General features: G+C 41.5%; 1 protein-coding gene across 1 annotated transcript in view; it reads left to right on the forward strand.

Annotated features, from left to right (window-relative positions):
* The first annotated feature begins 346 nt into the window (after nt 1-346).
* The window catches only part of NCKAP5 (NCK-associated protein 5), an 890,249-nt gene continuing 866,120 nt past the window's right edge, over nt 347-24,475 (forward strand). The window contains exon 1 of the mRNA XM_014546136.1: nt 347-614. The gene's annotated coding sequence lies outside the window, so the exon portion shown is untranslated. The remainder of the gene's footprint in view (nt 615-24,475) is intronic.

The following is a 24,475-nucleotide window of genomic DNA, read 5'->3' on the forward strand; positions in this document are numbered from 1 at the left end:
TATTCACGAATCACCGAACTCTGAAGCTGACTGTTAACAGGTGGGTGAACAACCTGATAGGGCTGCCGGCTTCAGGCCTCCCCTGCAGCCTTCGTGTACCCGGTGTGAATGACAGGGACTTCTCCGCTTCTCGGAGAAAGGTCTGACCTGTGAGAAGCCAGGCTCTTGAAAATGGGAGTCAATGGGATTATTAACGCATGTGTCGCTGGAATCCACGCCAAGACGCCGGCCGACTTGCGCCGTAGAAAAGATACTTTTTCCCCACCCCCTCCTTTTTTTTTTTTTGACAGTCAGTTAATAAAGACTCAACAATAAGCAGCTGCCAGTGATGTCATTTGGGACTTTGTCCACGGAGCTTGTATTTACAAGCTCGGAGCAACCGCGGAGCCGCACGGAGGGAGCCGTCTCCGCAAACTCGCTCTGCATTCCCTGCAGGACTTTGCTGCCGCTTGGGACGGTCAGGAAAACAGCGGGTCCTCCTAGCGCGGCCTTTTAATGCTTCAAAAATAAACAGAGGATAACTCGGGAGGAAAGTTTTAGCTGGAGAGCGTGTTGCAGTGCCTGTGTCTTGTCTCCAGGGCTGTGATATGTGTTGACTGAAGCGCTAACTGCAAGTAAGACTGTTGGGATTTTTTTTTTTTTAACTCTGGTAACAGTGTTTCTTCTTTATACAGCTTGCTTTCCTTTTAAAGTGAGATAATGATGTTTACGTATGTCTACAGGCTCTGGCTGCCACCACAAGTATGCATTTGTTCCGAGTAATTACAGGGGCTGAGGTTGCTGTGAGGTGCACGGGACTCCTTGTGTCTGAGAACAGGCACGGGGCAGCGATGATAACGAGATAGTGCTGAGTCCTTAATTATTTGCCTCTGCAGGGAGGTTGGACATTTTTTTTTTTAAATAAAAAGCAACCAACCATACAAAAAACTATTAGGTTGACTTAAGAAGTTTAATAGAAACCTGTAAAGACTAATTTTCAGTGAACTGGGGTGCTGGAGGGGAAACGCGCGTTTTGTCTCTGATCCTTCCTGTGGTTTATAGGTTTCTAGTATGTGACTGTTGTTTACAGTATCTTATTTCCTCCTGCCCACACCCTCTCCCCAAGCGCACACACAGCCAAGCTCATTCATTCTCGGGGAAGTTAAAGGATAGAAAAGTGTTTTGAATGGTAACCTTTTATATATGGACATTTTTTTTACTTGAGTATCCTGAGAAATGTTCACTGTTCTGACTTTTCTCTGAGTTAGGAACCTGAAGTCACGAACTACTAAAAAAAAAGCAAACTTTGACATGCAGTGAGGTCGGGAGTCAAGATCCACATCTTCTCTTTCACTTTCCTTCTGTCTCTTTTAAACTCTTCGGATATTTTTGGGGGCCTAGGAAGAATGCTGTCAGTGTGTGCCAGCCTGGACCGGCTCCCTCTTATCGCGGCCAGGCTGGGCCACCTGGCCACTCGGAAGTTCTGCTTAAGAGCCCTGTGAGTTTGTCTTTCTAGTCTAGTACGTGCTTCAAGATGCTGGGTTTGCTCCTCAGCGCCTGCGGTCCAGCCCCTCGTAGCCAGTAGCAAATCGGGGCTGATTCCTGCCTCCTAGAGCTGACAGCTGTGCGCACAGATTGGCAAGAAGTGGCTGTTAGCCTGTTATCTCCTGCACGCGAACCCCATGACTCACTCCTGGGGGCCTGGCCTGCCCCTCAGTTCAGGGGATCCATCACCAGCCCAGGAGAGAAGTGACAGCCCTCACTGCCTTTCTCTTTTCCTCCAGTCTCAGGAGCTGCAAGAACCCAGCGCCAGGAAGGCTTTCCAGGGGGTACAAGGTGCGCAACTTGTTGCGTGTTTGTCAGCTCCAAATTTTCCATCAGAGCACGCGCTGCTTGGATATGGTTTATGGATTACAGCTCAGTGCTTTTTTTGTGAATTTTCATTTAAAATAAGGGATTTGCTGCTAAAGCAGTTTTCAAAATATTACTCAAAGCTTAATCTTTTTACAGAAGAAAACCTCAGGCACAAGGAAGGGAAATAATTTGTCCAAAGTCACTGGGCAAGACGGTGACCGAGCTGCAGCTAGAAACCAAATTCCTGTGCTCCTGCGGGCATGCATTTCACGGCTCAGTTCTGAGGGGTTAGAAAAGAAATGGGACCCACGCGTGGTTAGGAGGCCTTCTTGTAGGAGCAGGGATTCTTGTAGGAGCAGGGCTTGTGTGAAGGTGTAGGAAGGTGGTCCTGCAAAGAGAGAACATTCCTGTGTTGTCTTTGGCTCCGAGAATGTCTCTGAGTGTCTCTGTCCCTCATTGTTTTCACCAGAGGGCCCATATGACTCTGATTACCTTACAGTTGATGGCTGAAAGGCAAGCCAGGTGGTTCCCGCAGGTGGGACATGCGGAAGGCATTTTGCATCAGGTACAGGTTGAGAGATTGAAGGTGGTTCCCAGCTCTGACATTTTGTGCTTCTGCTTTACTTTCACATCTCAGACCTCTTCTCACTGACCTCACCTGTGTTTCTGACTCCTCTTTCGGGACCCTCTTGTCCATAGAACCCTCTTTTCACTTTCTCATTGATTCCTCCTACCCCCTCATTCTCGCACTGCAGTCTAGACCTCAGGTTCTGACATTCAACTGGATTCACACCCTGCATTCCTTTTCTCTCTGGAACCTGCCTTGCCCACGCGTGTGAGACACCTCTGGACTCTCGAGTTCGAAGTGCTGATGTCTTCCTTTGGATCCTCAAATATCTCTTTCCATTGCAAACAAGGGCTGTTTTTTTTAAAAAATATATTTTATTGATTTCAGAGAGGAAGGGTGAGGAAGAGAGAGATAGAAACATCAATGATGAGAATCATTGATTGGCTGCCTCCTGCATGCCCCCTACTGGGGATCAAGCCTAAACCTGAGCATGTGCCCTTGACCGGAATCAAACCCAGGACCTTTCAGTCCATAGGCTGACGCTCTCTCCACTGAGCCAAACCAGCTAGGGCAGTGGTTCTCAACCTTGACTGCACATTAGAATCACCTGGGAATCTTTTTAAAATCCTGATTTCTGGGCCTCATCCTCCGGAAATTCTGTTTCTTTGTTATGGGGTGGGGCCACAACATTAGTAACAAAGAAACAGAATTTCCGGAGGATGAGGCCCAGAAATCAGGATTTTAAAAAGATTCCCAGGTGATTCTAATGTGCAACCGAGGTTGAGAACCACTGAGCTAGGGCAAGGGCTGTGTTTTAATCACTTCCTATATTCACTGCACCTGATATAGAGTAGTTGTTCAATGTATAATACTAAATAAATAGAATCAGTTGTTAATCTTAAATATCTCATTGCCTACATCAGACACCTAGGCCCCAGCACTTGGCTGATAAAAATATGACATAAGTGGCTTTAAATTCTGTGGTTGAAAGTTCTCAGTGCCAGACTCCTCATATGCAAACAAGACTATGCTGATGTGTTGCTTGCCAACCTCCGCTGGCTCATCTCTCTCCACTCACCCGATGCACTTACTGTTATACATCTGTTCTGGAGGCTCCTGTCCTGACAGCTCAACTGAACCTTTCCTGGAGGATGGAGGGGCAGCACCGCATAGTGATTGCAGACTTGGACTGGAACCCGACTGCATAGGCTCAAGGCCTGCCTCCACCACTTGCTGGCTTTATGGTCTGGTTAATGCACTTATCTGTTTCAAGCTTTCGTTTTTAAAATGTGGATAATAAGAGTGCCCATCTTATGAGGATCTGGGGGAGGGGAGAGGATTAAATAACTTATTACAGCCAAAACACTTAAATACCAGGCATAATTTAGTACTAATGAGTGTTAGCTGTTGCCATTACTATTTACCTTGCAGGTGCCCATATCCCAATGCAGATTTAATGGATCAACATCTATAAGGTGAGAGTCAGACCCAGAAATAGTTAACAAATTCCTCAGATGATTTGGACTGGAATTACTGGCTGAGCTACCAGACATGCTTTCTGTAACCTGAACATGTTGGGCTTGTACGTTCTTTAGCACCTGTATACCTTTATACTCCTGCCTGTGGCATTCTCTATCCACCTAATTTATCCACCAGGCCCTTGCCAAATTGCTAATCTCATGCATAGCTCAGCACCTGGCACAGAGTTCCCACTAAATCATGAAAAAAAAATGTATGAATGCATGCTTGATAGGCGCTCTCAGAGAAAATGTAAACTGTTTTCTTCCCCATAATCACTATTGAATGATTACTGCATATCAGGCACACTTCTAAGTTCTTTGCATGTGCTATCTCATTATACTCATCCTCCAGGCAAAGATACTGAGGTTCAGGATGGCAGAGTCATGCGCAAAGGTCACATGGGTGGTAAGAGGGAGAGGCAGGATTTGAACTCTGAGCTCATACTCTTGACTTTTCATTGCACTGCTCTCTGGATATAGAAGGCACTATTTCTCATGAGCTTTGCCATGATGGGACTTAGTTTTCCCCTGAACGGAGTGTTCTGTCAGACCAGGAAATCAGATGAACACTTCTAGGTGCCAACTAGTTGGACTGGGGATTCACATTTTCTAGTTTTTCAGAATTGTCTAAAGCCCATGCCCAGTTCTTTGGTATTTTTGTTTTTCTCTTAACTTCAGGTATGAATCCCCTTGCAGGCAAGTCCAGGTTTATAGCTGACCCTCAGGATTATCTGCATTCTTGATCTGGGTGTTGGTAGACTGAGTTCAGCTTGGTCAGGGGTGTAATCCAGAGGATTTAGGTAAAAAAAAAAAAAAAAAAAAGGAAATACTGGTTGGTCATGTGATTGGTCCTTAAAAAAAATGGTATTTTGTGATAGTGCTTTTAAATAGCCAGAATAGTTGAGACTGAAGACTGGCAAGTTCCTAGAACCAGTTAAACACAAACTACCCTACAGCCTTATTTTTCTCCACTTCTCTAATTCTACACAGTTTAATGCCTTTGGGATTTTAGATTCTCAATTGTGCTCTCTTTATAGATGAAATAATAAATCTCTCAGATACATAGAATATTACCCACAGCATTTACTATGCCCCAATACATACTCCTCTAATGAAGTGTGTCGTGTCGGTTTGAAGTCTCAGTTACACAAGGCACTTCCCAGTAGTTACATCAATGAATCTTGCTATTTCAGAGCAGGAGAAAAGATCCCTCCTCTTAGAGATACACTTTCTGGGTTACTGATGCCTTTGAGTAGAATTTGGATGCACTATGGAAACCCATTGGACTGAGTTCAAAAGGAAAGTCCCAAACTCATTTTGGAATATAAGCTCCAATAATAAGGCAGATAGACATTATGGTGTTGAAAGCAGGACTGTTAGTTCTGAAATGTGGGGACAGTATTACTGTCAGGATGCATGTCCGACAAGCTACTCCATGAAGGGTACTTGCTTCTTTTGGCAAATTGGATCTGGAAACAGCACTGGTCTAGGTCAGCCCAAAAGGCATATTCCAAATGGTTCTGCTGTCAGCTTTAGAAACCTAAAAAATCAAATAATACATGCTCACAGTTTAGAAAACCAAGTAGTACTAAAATGTTTATATAAACATATAACTATATGTCACATATAATTACATACATGCACATATCATTTGGTGTAACTCTGAATGATAGTGCTGAATTTTATATACATGCAATTTTGTAAACATTGCAGATATATACATGGTGCAGTCCCTGGAGCCGCGCTCCCCCTCCCAGCCCCAGGCCTCATCCTCAGCGGCTTTTCTACTTTTTCTGCCGCTTTTTTGGAGATATTTCTAAACAATGTTTTAATATCTATTTATAATGTCAATGTATTTGTTTATTTCCTATTCTGGTAGATTACCACATATATTTCTTAAACCTCCTATGCCTTCCCTGTTCTCCAATGAACTATATCATCATTGTTGAATAAATGTATATTTATTATTTATTTTTATCATGATTGTAAGTGTTTACTATTGAGTCACATCATTTATTGTTGATTATAGTTTTATCCTGTTAAAAATGTTTTTCCTAAAGTTACTTATACATTTTTTGATTGCCTCATTAAAAAAAATGTACTTGTTTCTAGGAATCTGTAGTTAACCTTTCCCATTCCTTTCAACAACTTGACAAATGTGTCAGTGACAACTTATTTTAAAAACATTCTTATTATACTAATAATTAAATTCTCAAGGGGCCATATACTGGTGGGGTTTTTTTTTTTAGTTGTCAAGCAGAAGTTAGTTATTAGGTGTGCAATATCAGAAGCAGCTTTAAAGGCCTGTCTTCAATATTTCTTCTATTCTCACTCCAGTCAATTACTTGTATGTGGATAAAGAGACAGAAATGATATGGTTTATCGTTTGGTAAATAACATTCATAATTTGGTTTTATGGTTCCATGAATACTTGATATATTTTTTAATATATTTTTATTGACTTCAGAGAGGAAGGGAGAGGAAGAGAGAGATAGAAACATCAATGATGAGAGGGAATCACTGATTGGCTGCCTCCCGCAAGCCTCCCACTGGGGACTGAGCCCCCAACCTGGGCATGTGCCCCTGACCAGAATCGAACCAAGGACCCTTCAGTCCACAGGCCGACGCTCTATCCACTGAGCCAAACTGGCTAGGGCTACTTGATATATTTTAATGTAAGGAATATCTTTTATTTGTGAGTACCTTTGGCATCTAGAGTAACTTCATTAGAAGAAAGCAAATGACACCTCATGAAATGCTACTTCATGAATAAGTAAATGACTATCTCACTCAAACTGACACATGGTTCTTCCCTTTCTGCTTTTCTTTTCGTTTTTCAGTGCAGACCTATATAATCAGGAATGTGAGATACTTTATTACTAGAAGTAGTTAAAAGAGTTTATTTGCTAGCAATTTGAAAGAGACTGTGTTTTTAGAAATTGCCAGTAGAGGGCCTTGTTAAACTGAGTAAACTCACATACCCGACCAATTGTAACAGTTAAGAAGCCATTGTTTGTAAGATACCTGATTAAGAAAACTTCCAAAGTAATTTTTTAAAGTGCATTGCATTTCTCTCTAGCTGGAGAAATTAAAAGTCTTAGCTTTTCATTTTCATTGTTTCCATGGGGGGTGGGATTGGAGAATTCAGATAGACCATTAATAGCCCATTAACCAAACCAGGACTTTGCATACCAAGCCACAAAATCTATACACGACATTTATTTTGGTGTTGGAGCCCTGTCTCAGCCTTTTGGGAAACTAGCATTGGCTGTGGAATACATGCAGGAAAGAAACGGTGTGTCTCCTGTCCTAGGAACAGTTTATACTTGCATCCTGCTTTTGTGGGAGCCCCGCTCTCAACAAAGATGGGTGTCTATTCCCTGCACCTGGACCAGAATCTTCTCACTCTAAGGGTGCCATTGATTCAGACCCATCGTGTTCCTTGTCCAGTGAAGGAAACAGAGCCGCGGAGAGCTGAGCTGACTTTCCAAAATTCATTCAGTGGCTTAGTGCAGAGCTGTTCTCTGACTACTCGCCCGTTTTCAGCCATCCTACTCAGCAATCTCTCCTCCTGAGGAAGGCTGCCCTCCCTGTCCCGGCATCCCCAGCCTAAATGACCCTTCCTCAGAAGAGCTTCCCTACCCCTACTTGTTATATACTATAGTAGCTTCAGGTACTTGTTTTATCGCACTTCTCATTAGCATAATTAAATATATGGTATCCATTTGATCAAGAACATCTTCCCATCTAGGCTGTAAGCTCTATGAAGGCAGAGCCTGTATCTATCTTGTTTAATATTGTAGTCTTAGCACCTAGAACAGTGGCTGGCAAATGATAAAATATTTGGTAAATGATGGATATAAGCAAGTTTTCTGACTTTAATTTTGTACTTTCCTCTCCATTTTTACATGTATGAAAACATTCCTTTTTACAAGTCAACTGATGACATTCAAATCTTATGGCATTCAAAATGCCCGCGGACTCAAGGCATAAAGGCATACTATTGCTTTTAACCCAACTTTCAAGGAGTGAGTGAGCGCCTGTGTATTTCCAGTCATGAATGCATCAGTATTCATAGCATTTGTCAGATGAGGGCTCTATAGGCATGAGAACAAATGAAGAAGAGAATAAAGATTTTTCTTCTTTTGTTGATGAGGACAAGGGAGTGGGGAGGGGAAACGATTCTGAGCTGAGGAATGGGCTCTTTCATGTTTCCCAGGTTGGGCTAGGGGTTTTCTGGATACCCTGTTCCTGCGAGGCTGCATCTGTGCCGTCAGTTAATACAGATAGAGTAACAGAAAACAAATAGCCACAACTTGTGCCCACCTGGCATTCCTTCTGATCTCCATTGATTTTGGGTGGGTTATTTAGCTTCATTGAACTTGGTTTCCTTGTCCATAAAATGTAGTAATATCAACAATTTCAGGTACTATTTATGAAGTGCCTACAATGTATCTGGCCCTGCTGTGCTTTCTACATATGTTTCATTTACTCCTCAACGTAGCCCTGTGAGGTAGACATTACTATTAATCCCATTTTATAGAAGAGAAAACCAAGGTACCAAGAGGTTAATTTGTTCCAGATTGCACAGTAAGACTTTGAGCCAGATATTTAGATTATGTAACCTCGTGAGGGTTAAGTGAGATAAAGTGCCTGGGGTGCCTGCACAGCAATCAACTCCCATTGCATGGTGACCATTACCATCATGGTTGGCTCCTTATCCTTGAAGGCATTACGGGACCTTGTAAGTAGGTGACTGCTGAAGGGAAATGAGAGGGCCGATGACAGCTCTGTGTGTCCCGGTCATAGGGATTTGTTTAATCCCCAGGCCACATGTCAAGAGCCCCATTTACGCAGTACTTTGGCACATGCAAGTATTTGCCGCCCAGAAGAACTACAAAGGGGGCTGCCCATCTCTAACCCCCTCCTGGGCTGTGAGTGCATTTATTATGTTCTCACCATATGTACATATTTTCATTGCTTAACACAGTGCATCTGTTTACGTGGTGCCCCTGGCTTTATCATGTCTGAATTTTATTTGGCAAAACTGCCAGATCTTGGGGTCCTCAGTATGTAGAGGACTGCTTGTTTGAAGTGCAGTGGACCCAGGTTATGGAGGAGGGTGGGCATAAGAAGTGTCCAGATCCTTTAGGTGGGGTCTTAACTTGATACACTTTTTCTGCGTCCTTGGACCACCTTTCCTAGCTCCTCCTGCTCCCTTACTCTTCTCCATCTGCCTTTTCTCTTACCCCACCTTATTTCTCTTTCCTTATATTTCTCAATCTTCTCTTCCTCCTTCCTCTCCCTCTTTTTCTCATCTCTTATGCTCTTCTCCTTCTTTACCTTCAATTACCTCACCCCCTTCCCTTCATCCCCAGAGAGGAGAGGAGTGTGATGCTGGTCAGTATTTCTCAGTGGACAGGGGGCTAAAGAAGAAAGGAATTATTTCAGTTTCTCCACCTCTCCATAAACTTAAATGCCGATTCTGTTAAAACACATAACACATCCAAATTACAAGACAAAGAGAGAAGCCAAAGGAGCCAGCAGCATGGCAGAGCAGAGTGTAATCTGGACAGAGAAGTGAAAGACCCTGCTTGTAAAATCCTGCCACAAGCAGCTGCAGGACATGGGTCACATGGCCCCATCTGCAAGTGAAGGAGGAGATCAGATAGTCCCAAGGCCATTTCTTGTCCTGCAATCCTGCCTACAGTCTGATAACAGAAAGGAGCAACCCCCTCCCTGGGACAGCAGTGCGGGTCTGGGCTGCATGCATGGGGACTTTGCCGGTCTGGGATCTCCAGAAGTCTCATTTTTCCAAAGCTGAAGTGATTCGTCACTGCACAGTGCTGTGTTTCCTCACAACAGATGTTAAAGGATCACCCTTGAAAGGGTGTTTCTCCAGAGCATTTAATTAGAACCTCCACAGAAGATTAACAGATGTTATAATTGCCTCTACTCTTTGATTAAATAGTTTCTGCATGAGGAGCTTTCTTAGCTTTTCCTTCTCTGTTTTGTATGATCTTTATAAAGAACTGACATGTGTGTTCAATTTTCTAGAGAGAGTTCCTCAATGGACTTGGTAAAAATCTTTGCAGATACATAACTTCATTCTCTCTTTCCTTCATATCTCTCTCTATCTCTCTATAAATGTCTCTATGTATCAGTGTATGTAAATACGTATCTATATATCTATATATCTGGGGTAGGGTGGGTCATGCTTGTATAGACCAAACCATTGGTTATAAAGGTGGCTGGGAGATAGGAATATGAATGTGGCCAAGAAGCTGGCTCTGTCTTTACTGTTTGTTCATTGAAATGATTGATGTCCATGAATATTATCTGGAGGGAAAAACTGTGCAAAGTGGGAAAGGGAAATTTAGCAAATTTTGTGAAGTAACCAAGCATGCCAAATACCAAGTGTGCAAATGAGTGTGTAAGCAGTGAGAAAAAATAACATTCATGACGTGAATGGCTGCAGATTTCTTTGGCAATATTTGCTCTGGAAAGATAAGTTATCAGCCAGAAGCCTTATCACCATCAAATGCATTATTTTCATTCCATTATTTCAAACGAAGAATTCCTTCTTTTCATTCGTGATGTGGTTTGTGTTCTATTACCCATGTATCTCACCTTCTGTGTAGCCCATCAGTAAGATGATGCCACTAACCCTACATGGACAAGAATGCTTTTTCTCATTGTCTCATTGTCCACATTAGTATATTTCTTCCTTGAGAAGAGAAAAATTATAAGAAAGGATTTCAGACATTTGGTCAATTTGTGGATGATGAAGGCCAGAGGAACAGAAGTAAGAAATTCTGAGTCAGATCTTTGGGATAATAATGGTCTCCATCTCTCTACCTGGAAGCATCTAAAAAGGGTTCATAAGTCAGGGCAAAGGTCAGTTTTTAGATCAATCTGAGGTAATAAGAGGAAAATAAAATTTGGCTTCACCATATAAATTAGCATTAATCATTTAATTAAAAATAAAAAAGGAAGAAAATACTTGGGTTGGTTTATCAAATAGGCCTCAGGTAGATTCGATCTCTACCTGCACTTGCTAAGGAAAAGGAGGGAGTGTACAGTGGATATGGAATATATGTGCTTCCAGAGAATCCAAAGGAAAAATTCTTCTCTTTTTTTAAATTTAAATTCTTTATTGTTTAAAGTATTACGTAAGTCTCCTTTTTCCCCCATTGACAACTCCCCGGCTGCCCCCAACCCTCAGCACATGCCCGCACCCCTGCCCCCCCGTCTGTGTCCATTGGTTATGCTCATATGCATGCATACAAGTCCTTTGGTTGATCTCTTTACCCCTCACCCCCTACCTTCCCTCATAGGTTGGACAGTCTGTTCGATGCTTCTAATGACTCTAGTATATTTTTGTTCATCAGCTTATGTTGTTCATTATATTCCACAAATAAGTGAGATCATGTGATATTTATCTTTCTCTGACTGGCTCATTTCTCTTAGCATAATGCTCTCCAGGTCCATCCAAATGATAAGAACTCCTTCTTTTTTACAGCAGCGTAGTATTCCATTGTGTAGATGTACCACAGTTTTCTAATCCACTCATCTGCTGATGGGCACTTTGGCCGTTTCCAAATCTTAGCTATTGTAAATTGTGCTGCTATGAACATAGGGGTGCATATGTCCTTTCTGATCGATGTTTCTGTTTTCATGGGCTATATTCATAGAAGTGGGATTATTGGGTCAAATGGAAGTTCATTTTTAATTTTTTGAGGAAATTTCATACTGTTCTCCACAGTGCCTACACCAGTCTACATCCCCACCAGTAGTGCACTAGGGTTCCATTTTCTCTGCATCCTCTCCAGCACTTGCTTGTTCTTACAGGTGTGATATGGTACCTCATTGCTCTTTTGATTTACATCTCTCAGATGGTTAGTGACTTTGAGCATGTTTTCATATGTTTCATGGCCTTCTGTGTGTCTTCTTTTGAAAAGTGTCTATTTAGGTCCTTTGTCCATTTTTTGATTGGATTATTTATCTTCTTTTTGTTAAGTTGTGTGAGTTCCCTATAAATTTTGGAGATTAAACCCTTATCAGAGATAACATTGGCAAATATGTTCTCCCATGCAGTGGTCTTTCTTGGCTTTCTTGTTGTTTTGTTGATGGTTTCTTTTGCTGTGCAGAAGCTTTTTATTTGATGTAGTCCTATTTGATTATTTTCTCCTTAGTTTCAATTGCCCTACGAGCTATATCAGTAAAGATATTGCTACAACATATGTCTAATATTTTGTTGCCTATGGCTTCTTCCTTATCTTTATGGGGATCGCAAAAATTGGAGAAAAGGACCCACATGGACATTTAAAAATACTACTAATCAATCAATATGATTAATTTCCCAATGAATGACCAGAGTTTTGCCAAATTAAAAGGTATGTAGTAGATTTTGAACATTCTAGAAATGGCTAAATACATTTTATTTCTTCAGGTCATTTGGAGGAGGAAGAGGTTTTAAAACCTTTGTGAAGTTTAATGTATAGAAAGTAAGGGCACCTAAGCACACAGCTTGATAAATTTTTATAAACTGATTATGTCCATGTTACCGGCTTTCAAACTAAGAAATATTACCAGCCCCTTAGAACCCTACTCAAGTCCCTTTCATTCATACCCCTATGGTACACAGCATATGAACTTCTAGTAGCACAGAATCATTTTGCCTGGTTTTGTACTTTATATGAGTGAATCACACAACACATGTAAGTCTTTGTCATACAGACTGTTTATGTGATTCCTCCATTCTATTGTGTTTAGTTGTGGAGGTTTCATGACCACTGTATAGTACTCCATTGTGAGATGATATCATGATAGATTCTTTCTCCTGTTGAGAGGTATTTGGATATTTCCAGTGTGGGGCCATTACAAATGGTGCTGCTACAAATATTCTAGAACATGTCTCTTGGTGAACAAACGTGCACATTTCTGTTGAGTGTGAGTATGTGTATGTAGGTGGTTACTGCATCACAGGGTAACTAGGAGATACTGCCCAACACTTTTCCAAAGTGGTCGTGCCCATTGATAGTACCACTAACAATATGTGAAGGTAGGGGGATGTTTTAATTTACATGAGAGAACACTGCTTAACTTCCACTACTACTTAAGGATGAAAGTTAAAGGGAAGCAGTGTGGCCCCATATTAGGCAGAACTCTTGATCATTTGGAAATTCACAGAAAGAAGCTGGGACCCTATGAAATAGTTCCTTGTTCCTAGAAGTGGTCAGACAGTGACGGGATGGCCTTCATTGAGAAGAAAGGTGAGCTGGAGGATTTTCAAGGCCTCTCCCAAATATAGGCTTTGTAAACCTAAACTAAGAATCTCTATAGAAACTGAGAATGAAAGTGATTGAAAGAGGTCATTGCCATAGACCAGATGGTCAGATGATATGAGACAAGCTGTGAGTAAACAGGAGTGAATACAGTCAGTGCTGACTCTGTGAGTGAGGGCAAAGGCTAGTCTAGGAAGGGAGACAGCTACATGAGCCTGAGCAGGAAGTGGTAGAATTGATGTGGTCATAAAAAGAGATAATATGTTAGCAGATGGAACAAAGAATGGTTAGTTTGCATGCAACCTCAGGTGTATTTTAGAGTGCAAGTGGAGCACAGGTCGACATGGTTCACTCTACTGAATGCTTAGAGCCAATTATGAGAACCATAAAGCAAAGCAGAGGCGTTCGATCAGCTCTGCCAGAGATCAAGTGAGGCCTGTAAGATGCTCAGGGGGAAGCTGCTCCCAGGGAGATGGCCAGATAGCACTCAACAGTGAGAGGCTATGGAGTGTGTGAACTTCTGCTCCCATCTCTTCCACACATTTGATCCCTCTGGTTTCTAACTTAAGTTTATGTTTGCGTTCAGTATTCTCACTTCCCGGGAATAACTCATTGTGCCTCCTCATGGTTAATACCTGTTATGGGTGCCCCAATTACCAGCCTGTGGTACCTCATATTGAGCAAGTACCCCATTGAACACCGTTTTTAACATTGCCGATTCCCCATGACGTGGAGGTTGGGGTGGCGGCAAACTTTCCCCACTGGACAGAGAGTTATTTGGGGTCAAATTTCACCTAACTCTATCTTATTTCTTCTATGTTATATTGATGCTGTATTATTGAATGATTCCTGTGTAAAGACATGAGAAATAGCTTGCATAAGTTAGTTCCAGGAATAGTCAGATCATGAATAAATAAAATTTCTTTAGCCATTTCTCATAACTCGGATCATGTTTTCTTTTTACTTCAACTGCCAGGAAGCTCAGAGCCAAATTTACATGCTTAATTGCAAGTGCTCTGTTGGCTCATATGTCATGCTTATTGACAATTAAAACATTTTTTTCAATTACAGCTAATATTCAGTGTTATTTTATATTAGGTTCAGATATACAGCATTGTGGTTAGGCATTTATATTATTTACAAATACATTCCCCTTTTAAGTCTAGTACCAACCCAGCACCATACATAGTGATTATAATATTACTGACTCTATTTCTTATGCTGTATTTTACATCCCCATGACAGTTTTATGACTACCAATCTGTACTTCTTAATCCCTTCACCTTTTTTGCCCAGCCCCCACCCTTACTGCCATCTGGCAACCATCAGTTTGTTCTCTGTATCTATGACTCTGTTTCTGTTTTGTTTGTTCATTTATTTTGTTCTTTAGATTCCATATAAGTAAAATCCTATGGCATTTATCTTTCTCAGTTTGACTTATTTCACCTAGCATATAATATCCTCTTGCTCTATCCATATTGTCACAAATAGTAAAATTTAACTTTATTTACATGTAAGGTTAGATTATTTACTTGAGATATTTTATTGTTTCTTAAGGTAGGCCTGTAATGCTATGAATTTCCCCCCTTATAAATACGTCTGCTGTGTCTCATATATTCTGGATCATTGGGTTTACATTTTCATTTACCTCAAAGTAGCTTTTGATTTCTTCCTTAATCTTGTTAACCCATTCATTGTTAAGTAACATGTTATTTAGACTCCATGTGTTTTTCAGCTTTTTTTTCCTTATAATTGATTTCTAGTTTCATACCATTGTGGATGAAGAAAATGCTTGATATGATTTCAATCTCCTTAAATTTATTGAGACTTGTTTCATGCACTATCAGGTGGTCTATCTTGGGAAATGTTCCGTGTGCACTTGAAAATAATGTACATTCCATTGCTTTGTGGTGAAATGCTCTGAAAATATCAATTAAATTAATCTGATCTAGTGTGTCATTTAAGGCTGCTGTGTCCTTATTGATTTTCTGTCTGGAAGATCTATCCATTGATGTCAATGGAGTAGTAAAGTCCCTACTATTACTATATTACTGTCAGTCTCTTCCTTTCTGTCCATCGGTATTTGCTTTATATATTTAGGTGCTTCTATGTTCGTTGCATAAATGTTTGCAAAGATATATCCTCTTGTTGGATTAATCTCTTTATTATTATGAAATATCCTTCTTTATCTCTTATTATAGTCTTTGTTTTAAAGTCTGTTTTGCTTGATATAAATATGGCTACCCCAGCCTTTTTTCCTTCCTATTTGCATAAAATATCTTGTTCCATCCCTTTACTTTCAGTCTGTATGTGTCTTTTGATCTGAATTAGTCTCTTGTAGACAGCATCTGTATGGGTCTTGTTTTCTTATTCATTCAGCTACCCTATGTCTTTTGATTATAGCATTTAATCTATTTACATTTAAGTGATTATTGATAGGTACAATGTTATTGCCATTTTATTATTCGTATTTATTTTCTCTCGCCCCCCCCCACCCCTCACCCCTTCTTCTTAAAGAAGTCCCTTTAACATTTCTTGTAATACTGGTTTGGTAGTAATGAACTTCTTTAGCATTTTTTTTTTTTTTGGTCTGGGAAAGCTCTTTATATCTCCTACAATTTTAAATGATAGCCCTGATGGCTGGAATAATCTTGGTTGTAGGTCTTTGCTTTTCATCACTAGATATTTTATGCCAGTTTGTTCTGGCCTGCAGAGTTTCTGTTGAGAAATCACCTTACAGATAACGAACTGCCTTTCTCTTGCTGCTTTTGAGATTCTTTCTTTGCCTTTAGCCTTTGCCATTTTGATCAGATGTGTGTTGGTGTGGGTCTTTTTGGGTTCATCTTGTTGGGGACTCTGGGCTTTCTGGACTTGTATGCCTATTTCCTTTGCCAGTTAAAGAAGTTTTCAGTTACTACTTCTTTAAATAGGTTCTCAATAACTTGCTTTCTCTCATCCTCTTCTGGAATCCTTGTTATGTGAAAGTTTGTACACTTGATGTGTTTTCAGAGGTCCCTTAAACTATCCTCTTTTTAAAAATTCTTTTTTCTTTTTTCTGTTCCAATTTTTTCCCCTGCAACTTGTCTTCCAAATTACTGATTCAATCCTGTGCTTCATCTAATCTGCTATTGATTCCTTCTAGTGTAGTCTTCATTTCAGTTATTTTATTCATTTTCAACTGTTCTTTGTAAAGGTTTCTATGTTCTATTTTATGCTTACTATCTTTTTGTTAGATTTCTTACTAAGTTTCTTGAACATCCACACCAGTGTTTTGAACCCTTTATTTGGTAGATTGCTTACCTCTATTTTGCTTAGTTCTTTCTCTTTAGTTTTGTCCTGTTCTTTTATTTGGGGTATGTTTCTTTGTCTCCTCATTTTGGTTGCATCTCTTTGTTTCTATGTATTAGTGTATCTAGTTTGTCTCCCAGTCTTTGCAGGGTGGACTTATATAGCAGGTGTTTTGTGGCACCCAGTGGTGCAATCTCCCTGATCCCCTGAACAAGTTGCTACAGGAATGTCTGTTGTGTGGGTTGCGTGTGCCCGCAGTGTAGTTGTCTTAAAAATAATGTTTTATTGATTTTTTTTTTAGAGAGAGGGGAAGGGAGAGGGAGAAAGGAGAGAGAGAGAGATAGAAACATTGATTGGCTGTCTCCTCCAAGCCTTCTACTGAGGATAGAGCCTACAACCCAGGCATGTGCCCTGACTGGGAATTGAACCAGTGACCTCTTGGTGCATGGGATGGCACTCAATCTGCTGAGCCACATTGGCTGGGCTGTGGTTAAGTCTTAAGGTTGAGGATTGGCCCCCACCACAGTGTACAAGTTTCCATGTGGGAGCTGACCTCATAGATCGTGATTTGCTCAGTGGGCTCTGGTGCCTGCTGAGAAAACCCTTTGCATGTGCTGTTTGTAGAGCTAATCAGGTGGTGCTCTGTATCGTCTGAAGCTTGCCACCAGGCTTATTGGTTCTGTGGCATCTTTGGAGGGTCTCCGGTGCAGCAAAGTTTAGCCGCTGCCTGTGACTAGACTGGGGTTACTTGGAAAGCTCTCGCTGTGAACTGAGGCTGGCTGCCTACAGTACTGGGCCTGGGGCAACTCAGCAAAATGTATAGGGCACCTTAAGGCCTGCCTCTGCTTACTAACTGCTCATAATGCTCAGCTGCTGAAAGAGACTCGGGCAGTGTGCAATTGGGTGAGGCATGGTGGGGTGAGTGGATAATGCACATTCAGATTTGGCAGAGATACTGAACCAGGTCCATTCAGCGAATTGCATAGGGCACATTGAGGCCAGCAGCTGCCTGCCTGGGGCCTGTGGACTTTTGAGAGTTTTTTAAGAAAGGTTAAGGCAGGGGCCGAGGCTGGCTTTCTGTCTCCAAAATAGCCTCTGGCGGAACACGAGTTGGGTGGGGCTGGGCCGCAGGGCGTCATCAGGGTGGAGCAAGTGAAGTTCACCAGGCCAGTGCAGATTCAGATTTGACTGTGAGGGGCTCAACACAGGGACAATGGCAACTATCTCTCCAGCCCTTGCCGTGAAGACACACAACTCAGTTTCTCCCTGTAAATCTCTGGAGCCTCCAGAGCCACCTTTCCTCTGCTGAGTCCAAGGTGAGTGCCCTTGAGCAAGTGAGTCTGTAGTGGGCCCTTTAAGAGAATGCCTGGGTTTCCAGCAGGTGGACAGATGAAATCTTTGGTGTTTTTCACAACCAGATGTTGTGGAGGCTCCTCTTCCCAGCACTGGTGCTTCAGGCAGGGGAGCCTGGTGTAGGGTTGGGACCCCTTGCTCCTTGGGGGTGACTTCTGCAGCTGAGATATCCCTCCCGATTATCTACCAGCCCATGTGGTTGTGGGTCCAGCCAGTTTCATATGTCCACCTCTTCTACCAGTTTTTTTTTTTTTTTTTTTAATATTACATGGGACAAACATTTGCATTGTTTTCCCTTTTAAAAAATGATTTCAGAGAGAGTAAGGGAGAAGGATAGAGAGTTAGAAACATCAATGAGAGAGATTCATCTATTAGCTGCCTCCCACATACCCCCTACTGGGGATCGAGCCTGCAACCTGTGCACGTGCCTCATGTGCCCTGACGGGGAATCAAACCGGTGACCTCCTGGTTCATGGGTTGACCCTCAAACACTGACCCACACTGGCCGGGCTCTCCTAGCAGCCTCGACTTGGCTTCATTATATTTTTGGTGATAGGACTTCTGTTCATTTCATCTTCAGATGGTTCTCCAGGTGGATTGTTCTATAACTTAGTGTTAATTTTGAAGTGGTAATGGGAAGAGGCATGCACAGTGTTTACCTACTCTACTATCCTGACTGGAACTGCTTATTTACAATTTTGATTCATCTTTGTGCTTTGTGGTAGACAGAATTCTGTGGTGGACTCCAAGATCTCAGTGCCCTGTTGTATACGCACCCTGTGTAGGATTTCCCTCCTCTTGAGTGTGAGCAGGGCTGGGGAATAGGATGAATGTCACTCTTGTTATTAGGTTACATTATATAACAAGAGGAATTTTGAAAATGTAATTAAGGTCCCTAATCAGTTGACTTTGAGTTAATTGGTTGGCCCTGACTTAACCAGACAGGTTCCTTAAAAAAAGTTTAGAAGTCAGAGAATTGAAGTCTCAGAGATTCTTCTACTGACCTTGAAAAAGCAACTTGCTATGAGTTCCACAGATGCAAGGAAATCAATCCCACCAACAACTGCATGATTTCAGAAGAAGACTCCAAGTTTCAGATCAGACCTAAGGCTTGCTGACACCTTAATTTCAGCCTTGAGACTTGAGTAGAGGATCCCAGATAAGCTGTTACCAGATTCCTGCTCCCAGGAATATAAATGTAAATTTTTTAAAGGCACTCAATTTGTAGTAATTTATTATGCAACAATAGACAACTAATACATACATTTCTACTCATATCTATTTCAGTTTTACCTTTTATTTATTGTATATGTAGCTCTTTAAATTTTTGTGATTTAATTAAAATAGAATGGATTAAGGGCTAGATTAAATAGTATGATAGGGCCTTTTACTTTTACCCCAGAATGACTAGGGATGGTGAAATTCCCTCCATGGCATACTTCTGCCTCCTCCCTCTGTGTTTTGGCTTATGCCCTCATCTCTATTTGGAATTCCTCTAGTCTCATCTCCACCTATCAAAACTCCATCTAAACTTAGAGGCCCAGCTTGAGTTTCACATTCTCCATAATTCCTGCAATGTGAGTTTTGGAGTTATTCCCCCCACCCCCATTTCTAAATCCCTACAGCTATGCTTCCCAGGATGAGGGCTGACATCATCACAGTCCCCTCAGGGAGGTTTTAAAAAATGCAGTTTCCCATCATCCCCTCCCTCTCTGCCGGCCCCAGGAATTCTGGTTCATTATTGAATGTTTGGAAACCTTTTCAGACCATATCACTGGGAAGCTCGGTTTGGCAACAGTTACCCTCTCATTCTTACACAAGTCAGTTCTGTGTATAGTGTCCTGTGCAATTTACAATCTGTGCTTAAGGCTCTCAAAACTTTGAGCCAAATTTGTAGAACATCTCTTGCCTAGACAGCATATTGTACATTTCTTTATTGAATTTTAAGCCTGATTTTATTATTTTCCTATTTGTATTTTCCCTTTTGGCTTTACTCCCTCAATTATTTTATCATTTTGTTTTTGTGTATATTTTTGTAAGTAATCACAAATCCTTGGGGGGAATAAAGTTTGAAATAAATAAACAGAAAGCTAACATACTCTTCCCTAATCCTTTAATGTACATGAATCTTGTTTCCCTGGCAACAGTAAAACTTTCTAAACCATGGACTCTGGCTTACACCTTTTTCATGTCCTCATCGTAGCTTATACAATTTGAGCGTATAGGAACAGTGTTCAGCAAACTAAAGAATGATGGTCAGACGGATAAGAAAAGGTTCTGGCTTTGTACAGTGTTCCTTCCTCTCCTTCCCCCTCCTTGTCTCCTTCCTGTACCCCCTTTCCTATCTTTTGAAGCATTGAACAAAGAATTGCGTTTTTTCTAGACTGAAGTATTCGAGGCTAGTACAATGCATAGATCAGGTTATAGAATGACTAAGAGGCCTTTGTGTCTTTCAAAGTGTTTCATTTTCTGAAATGGCTTTTGATTGAGGTGTATTTTTTCTTTTTTTAGCCTCCGGGTTCTGTGAACAGGCACATTCTAGATGAGGGGCTGAAGGGGTCCCCTCAGTCATCAGGCACTGCCCTTTGCCCTTCCAAAGCCCCAGTGAACGTGCTGTTCAGGATGGCAGCCATGCCCTTATGCCACAGCACACACCTGGGATGTCACTTGCAATGTTCCAGTGCCAGCCTCGCGGGGTAAATGGAGTGGGGCAGCAGGTTTATCAGACAGAGCTGAAGAGTCCTCCAGGGGAGTGCTACAGAGGCAGTCATTATGGCAAATCTGATAAATTGTACTCCTCTAACTATTATTTTTAAGCCCGTTCTACTGTTTTGAAAATTTATAATCTCTTGGGCAATGATGAGTCCCCTGACTCACTCTACTTGTCCTTTCTGCAAATTACGTTTTACTTAGATTCTTTTCAGTGGGGTACTCTTTTTTTTTGCCCATTGGTTTTGTTTTGAGTGTATTTGGCTGTGTCTAAAGATCCAGGTGGGCATGGTGAGATGTGCTGTCTGTGTGCATGCGTGCACACATATGCAGGTTGTGTACTATGCGTATGAGTGCATGCATATGAGTTTCAGGGTTTCAGTTTCTGCCATTTCAGTTTGATAAAAATATTATTTCTTTATGCACTCTTAGATTTACAAATCAACTGATTGAATTTAGAAATCCCTGTATCAAACCAAAATAATCCCGGGGAATTTTAACTAGTGGTATTCATCTTCTTCACAGAAATTAGAATTATTTTCTGCTTGATTGAGAGGTTTTTGTGCCATTTTCTCCAATATCATTGGGGTTACACCTACACTGCTATAAATCTTTTAAAAAATAAGTGTTTGAACCATTGACATCTTCCTCTTCCCTCCCTATGACCTAACTTTATGTTTTTATGAGGCTACCCAATCTCACATTTGATTTCACAATGTTTCAGTTTGTTCCTTAAGTATAGTAGTGTCGTGTAACACTCCCTCCACGTTCTGAGTGGAGTAGGGTTCGGTATCTGAAAGAGGAGCCGCACAGCAAATGAGAGAAAAAGACACGAGATAATTTTGCAATATTGGGGAACCAGGCGGGCAAGTCCCGAAGGACTTCCTCCAGTGCTCAGGCCTCACCAAGCTTTTATTGATCTGGGATGCACCCATAGCATAGCCCTTAGGCAGGTGACCCCTGGCAACAGACAGACTAGCCCATCAGCAAGGATTTACATAATAATAAATGGGAGAGTAGTTTCAGCTACCACTGTCTGGACAAACAGAGGTGGCGCCTAGCTCCGACCTTTGTTAGGGCTTCAAAGGCACCCAGCCTTCGGGGGGTTTCTGTCTATGCTTATCAGATAGTGAAGGCAATGAATGGACTCCAGCAAGTAGGTGCACACTTAGTGAGTGTTGATGGCAGCCATGCCCTTATGCCACAGCACACACCTGGGATGTCACTTGCAATGTTCCAGTGCCAGCCTCGCTGGGTAAATGGAGTGGGGCAGCAGATTTATCATACAGAGCTGAAGAGTCACAAAATACCACGTGCGGGCGCGCATGTACAGTGCGATTGAAACTTCGTGGCCCATGCGCAGAAGTCGGTATTTTGTGGAAGAGCCACACTCAAGGGGCCAAAGAGCCGCATGTGGCTCGCAAGCCGCAGTTTGCCAACCACTGGCATAGAGTAACTTGACAGTGGATACTGGCAAGGGACACTTGGATATGTGAAGTTGATCATGAAGGCTGATCATTACATTTCTGGGAACTTGTGGGCATCATTTTCTGCCTTTCTGAACTGAAAATATAAGCCATCATTGGGACGTGACAGGAAGGAGTCAGTGATTTAGATTAATAGAAAAATGGATGTGGTATTCAAAAGGGAATGGGCCGGGGGGACCTTTAGCTATTTATCTTTAAAAGCAGTTCATCTACGTATGCTCCATAACGCACACTGTGGCATCATTTGTAAGAGTGATAAGTACTTGCATCTGAGTGTCCATCAGCAGGGGAAGAGTCCAACAAATAATGTTCTGTTCACACCATGGTGCCCATGTAATCATCAAAAGAGCAAAGCAGAGCTGTTGGTACTCTCCCGTGAAAACACCTCTTCGATATATTCTTAAGTGGAAAAAAAAATCAAGGTGTCAAAAATATGTAGAATAGGGTGTGCTTTATGTTTCAAAAACCTTGTATAGTTAAATATGTACACTTGTATATAAATGGGCAGAAACAGTTCTAGAGATATAACAAATTATTAATAGTTTTTTTCCTACTTAGGAGGATATAATTGGAAGTGTGTGAAGAGGAATCTTTTGCTGTTTTCCATAGAGGTTTCTATATAATTTTAACTTTTTACTTTGAGAATATATTCCTTTATTTATTTTGAAAAAGATATGTATGTATGTGTATGTGTAGCTTTTTGTGTATATTTTAATAAGGAGGAGATATTCTGAAGGAATATGAGAAAGGGATTTATTTATTTTTTCCAAATAAGTAATCTGAGATACCAAAGGTAATATCAAAGAGGAACGGAATCGCAGCCTTTCTCTCTGTGAGTTACAGTTTCCAGTCATGGTAATGTTTAATTTAAGGTACAAATCAAAGCTATTAAAATATAAATCACCAGTAATTCTAAGTAGGTGTGAAGAGGCCTAAGTTATTTGTGAAGAGATTCATTGCTCAGGAACTTAATTTCATTTTGAATAAACATAGCTGTTCCAAATACTCAGCACTGGGGTTGGGGATGGCTAGGTAAGTGAGCTGTGGCTGCTCAGCATGAGGGGAAACAATCTAGGGCAGTGGTTCTCAATCTGTGGGTCGCGACCTCTTTGGCGGTCGAATGACCCTTTCACAGGGGTCGCCTAAGACCACCCTGCATATCAGATATTTACATTACGATTCATAACAGTAGCAACATTACAGTTATGAAGTAGCAACGAAAATAATTTTATGGTTGGGTCACAACATGAGGAACTATATTTAAAGGGCCAGAAGGTTGAGAACCACTGATCTAGGCAGTGGTCGGCAACCTCATTAGTCAACAGAGCCAAATATCAACAGTACTTCTTCAAAATAGACTCGCCCAGGTCAAAAACCGACTTCTGCGCATGGGCCACGAAGTTTCAATCGCACTGTACGTGCGCCCGCACGTGGTATTTTGTGGAAGAGCCACATTCAAGGGGCCAAAAAGCTGCATGTGGCTTGCGAGCCACAGTTTGCCGACCACGGATCTAGGGGAAGGGCAGACATGTAAACACCTGCTGGCATTCACGAGTCCTAGCTATGTTGAAAGGCCGAATGAAGTACTTGGGAGGAGACACGCTGTGGGCATGCAAAGGAAAACAAACAGATACTGATTATTTTTAAGGATATAAGAAGTATGTTTTCATGAAGGAACGTATGAGGCAGATGTGGAGGTCTAGGATGGATACAGGGAAATGGAGATGGGAAAGGGCCGATGGCCTGAGGGCATAATGAAGTTCAAAAGATGAGAGGTTTTGGTGTTGATGGGAAGTTCATTTCTGGAAGTTAGCAGTGATTATATTGTACTGAAATAACATTACCTGTGAAACTGCCAGATACAAAAAGGCAATTGTATATGGCTAATGGTAATAGCTAATGTTTCCTGAACACTTCCTATGTGCTTGGTACTTGCAAAGTACTTCATGTGAGTTATTTACTCCTTATAGCAGCCCTGTAATGTAAAAAACACGGTGTTCCTACCTGTGGTATAGTCAGACAGATATTGTTCTGTTCACACCATGGTGCCTGTTTAACCATCAAAAGGGCAAAGAAAAGCTGTTGGTACTCTCCCGTGGAAACACCTCTTTGATTTACATTTTATAAATAAGAAAAATCGAGACTCAAAGAAACTAGCTTACTTATGTGATGTTATAACTCCAGATCCGAATCACCCCCAAACCCCTGATTTTAACCATTGCCCCAATACTTCACCCAGGAGTAGACAGCCTTGAGGGTTTGCTCTAGATACAGTGGTTCTCAACCTTCTGGCCCTTTAAATACAGTTCCTCATGTTGTGACCCCAACCATAAAATTATTTTCGTTGCTACTTCATAACTGTAATGTTGCTACTGTTATGAATCGTAATGTAAATATCTGATATGCAGGATGGTCTTAGGCGACCCCTGT

This window comes from Myotis brandtii, unplaced genomic scaffold (assembly GCF_000412655.1).
Source record: "Myotis brandtii unplaced genomic scaffold, ASM41265v1 scaffold431, whole genome shotgun sequence".
NCBI classification, from domain to species: Eukaryota; Metazoa; Chordata; class Mammalia; order Chiroptera; family Vespertilionidae; genus Myotis; species Myotis brandtii.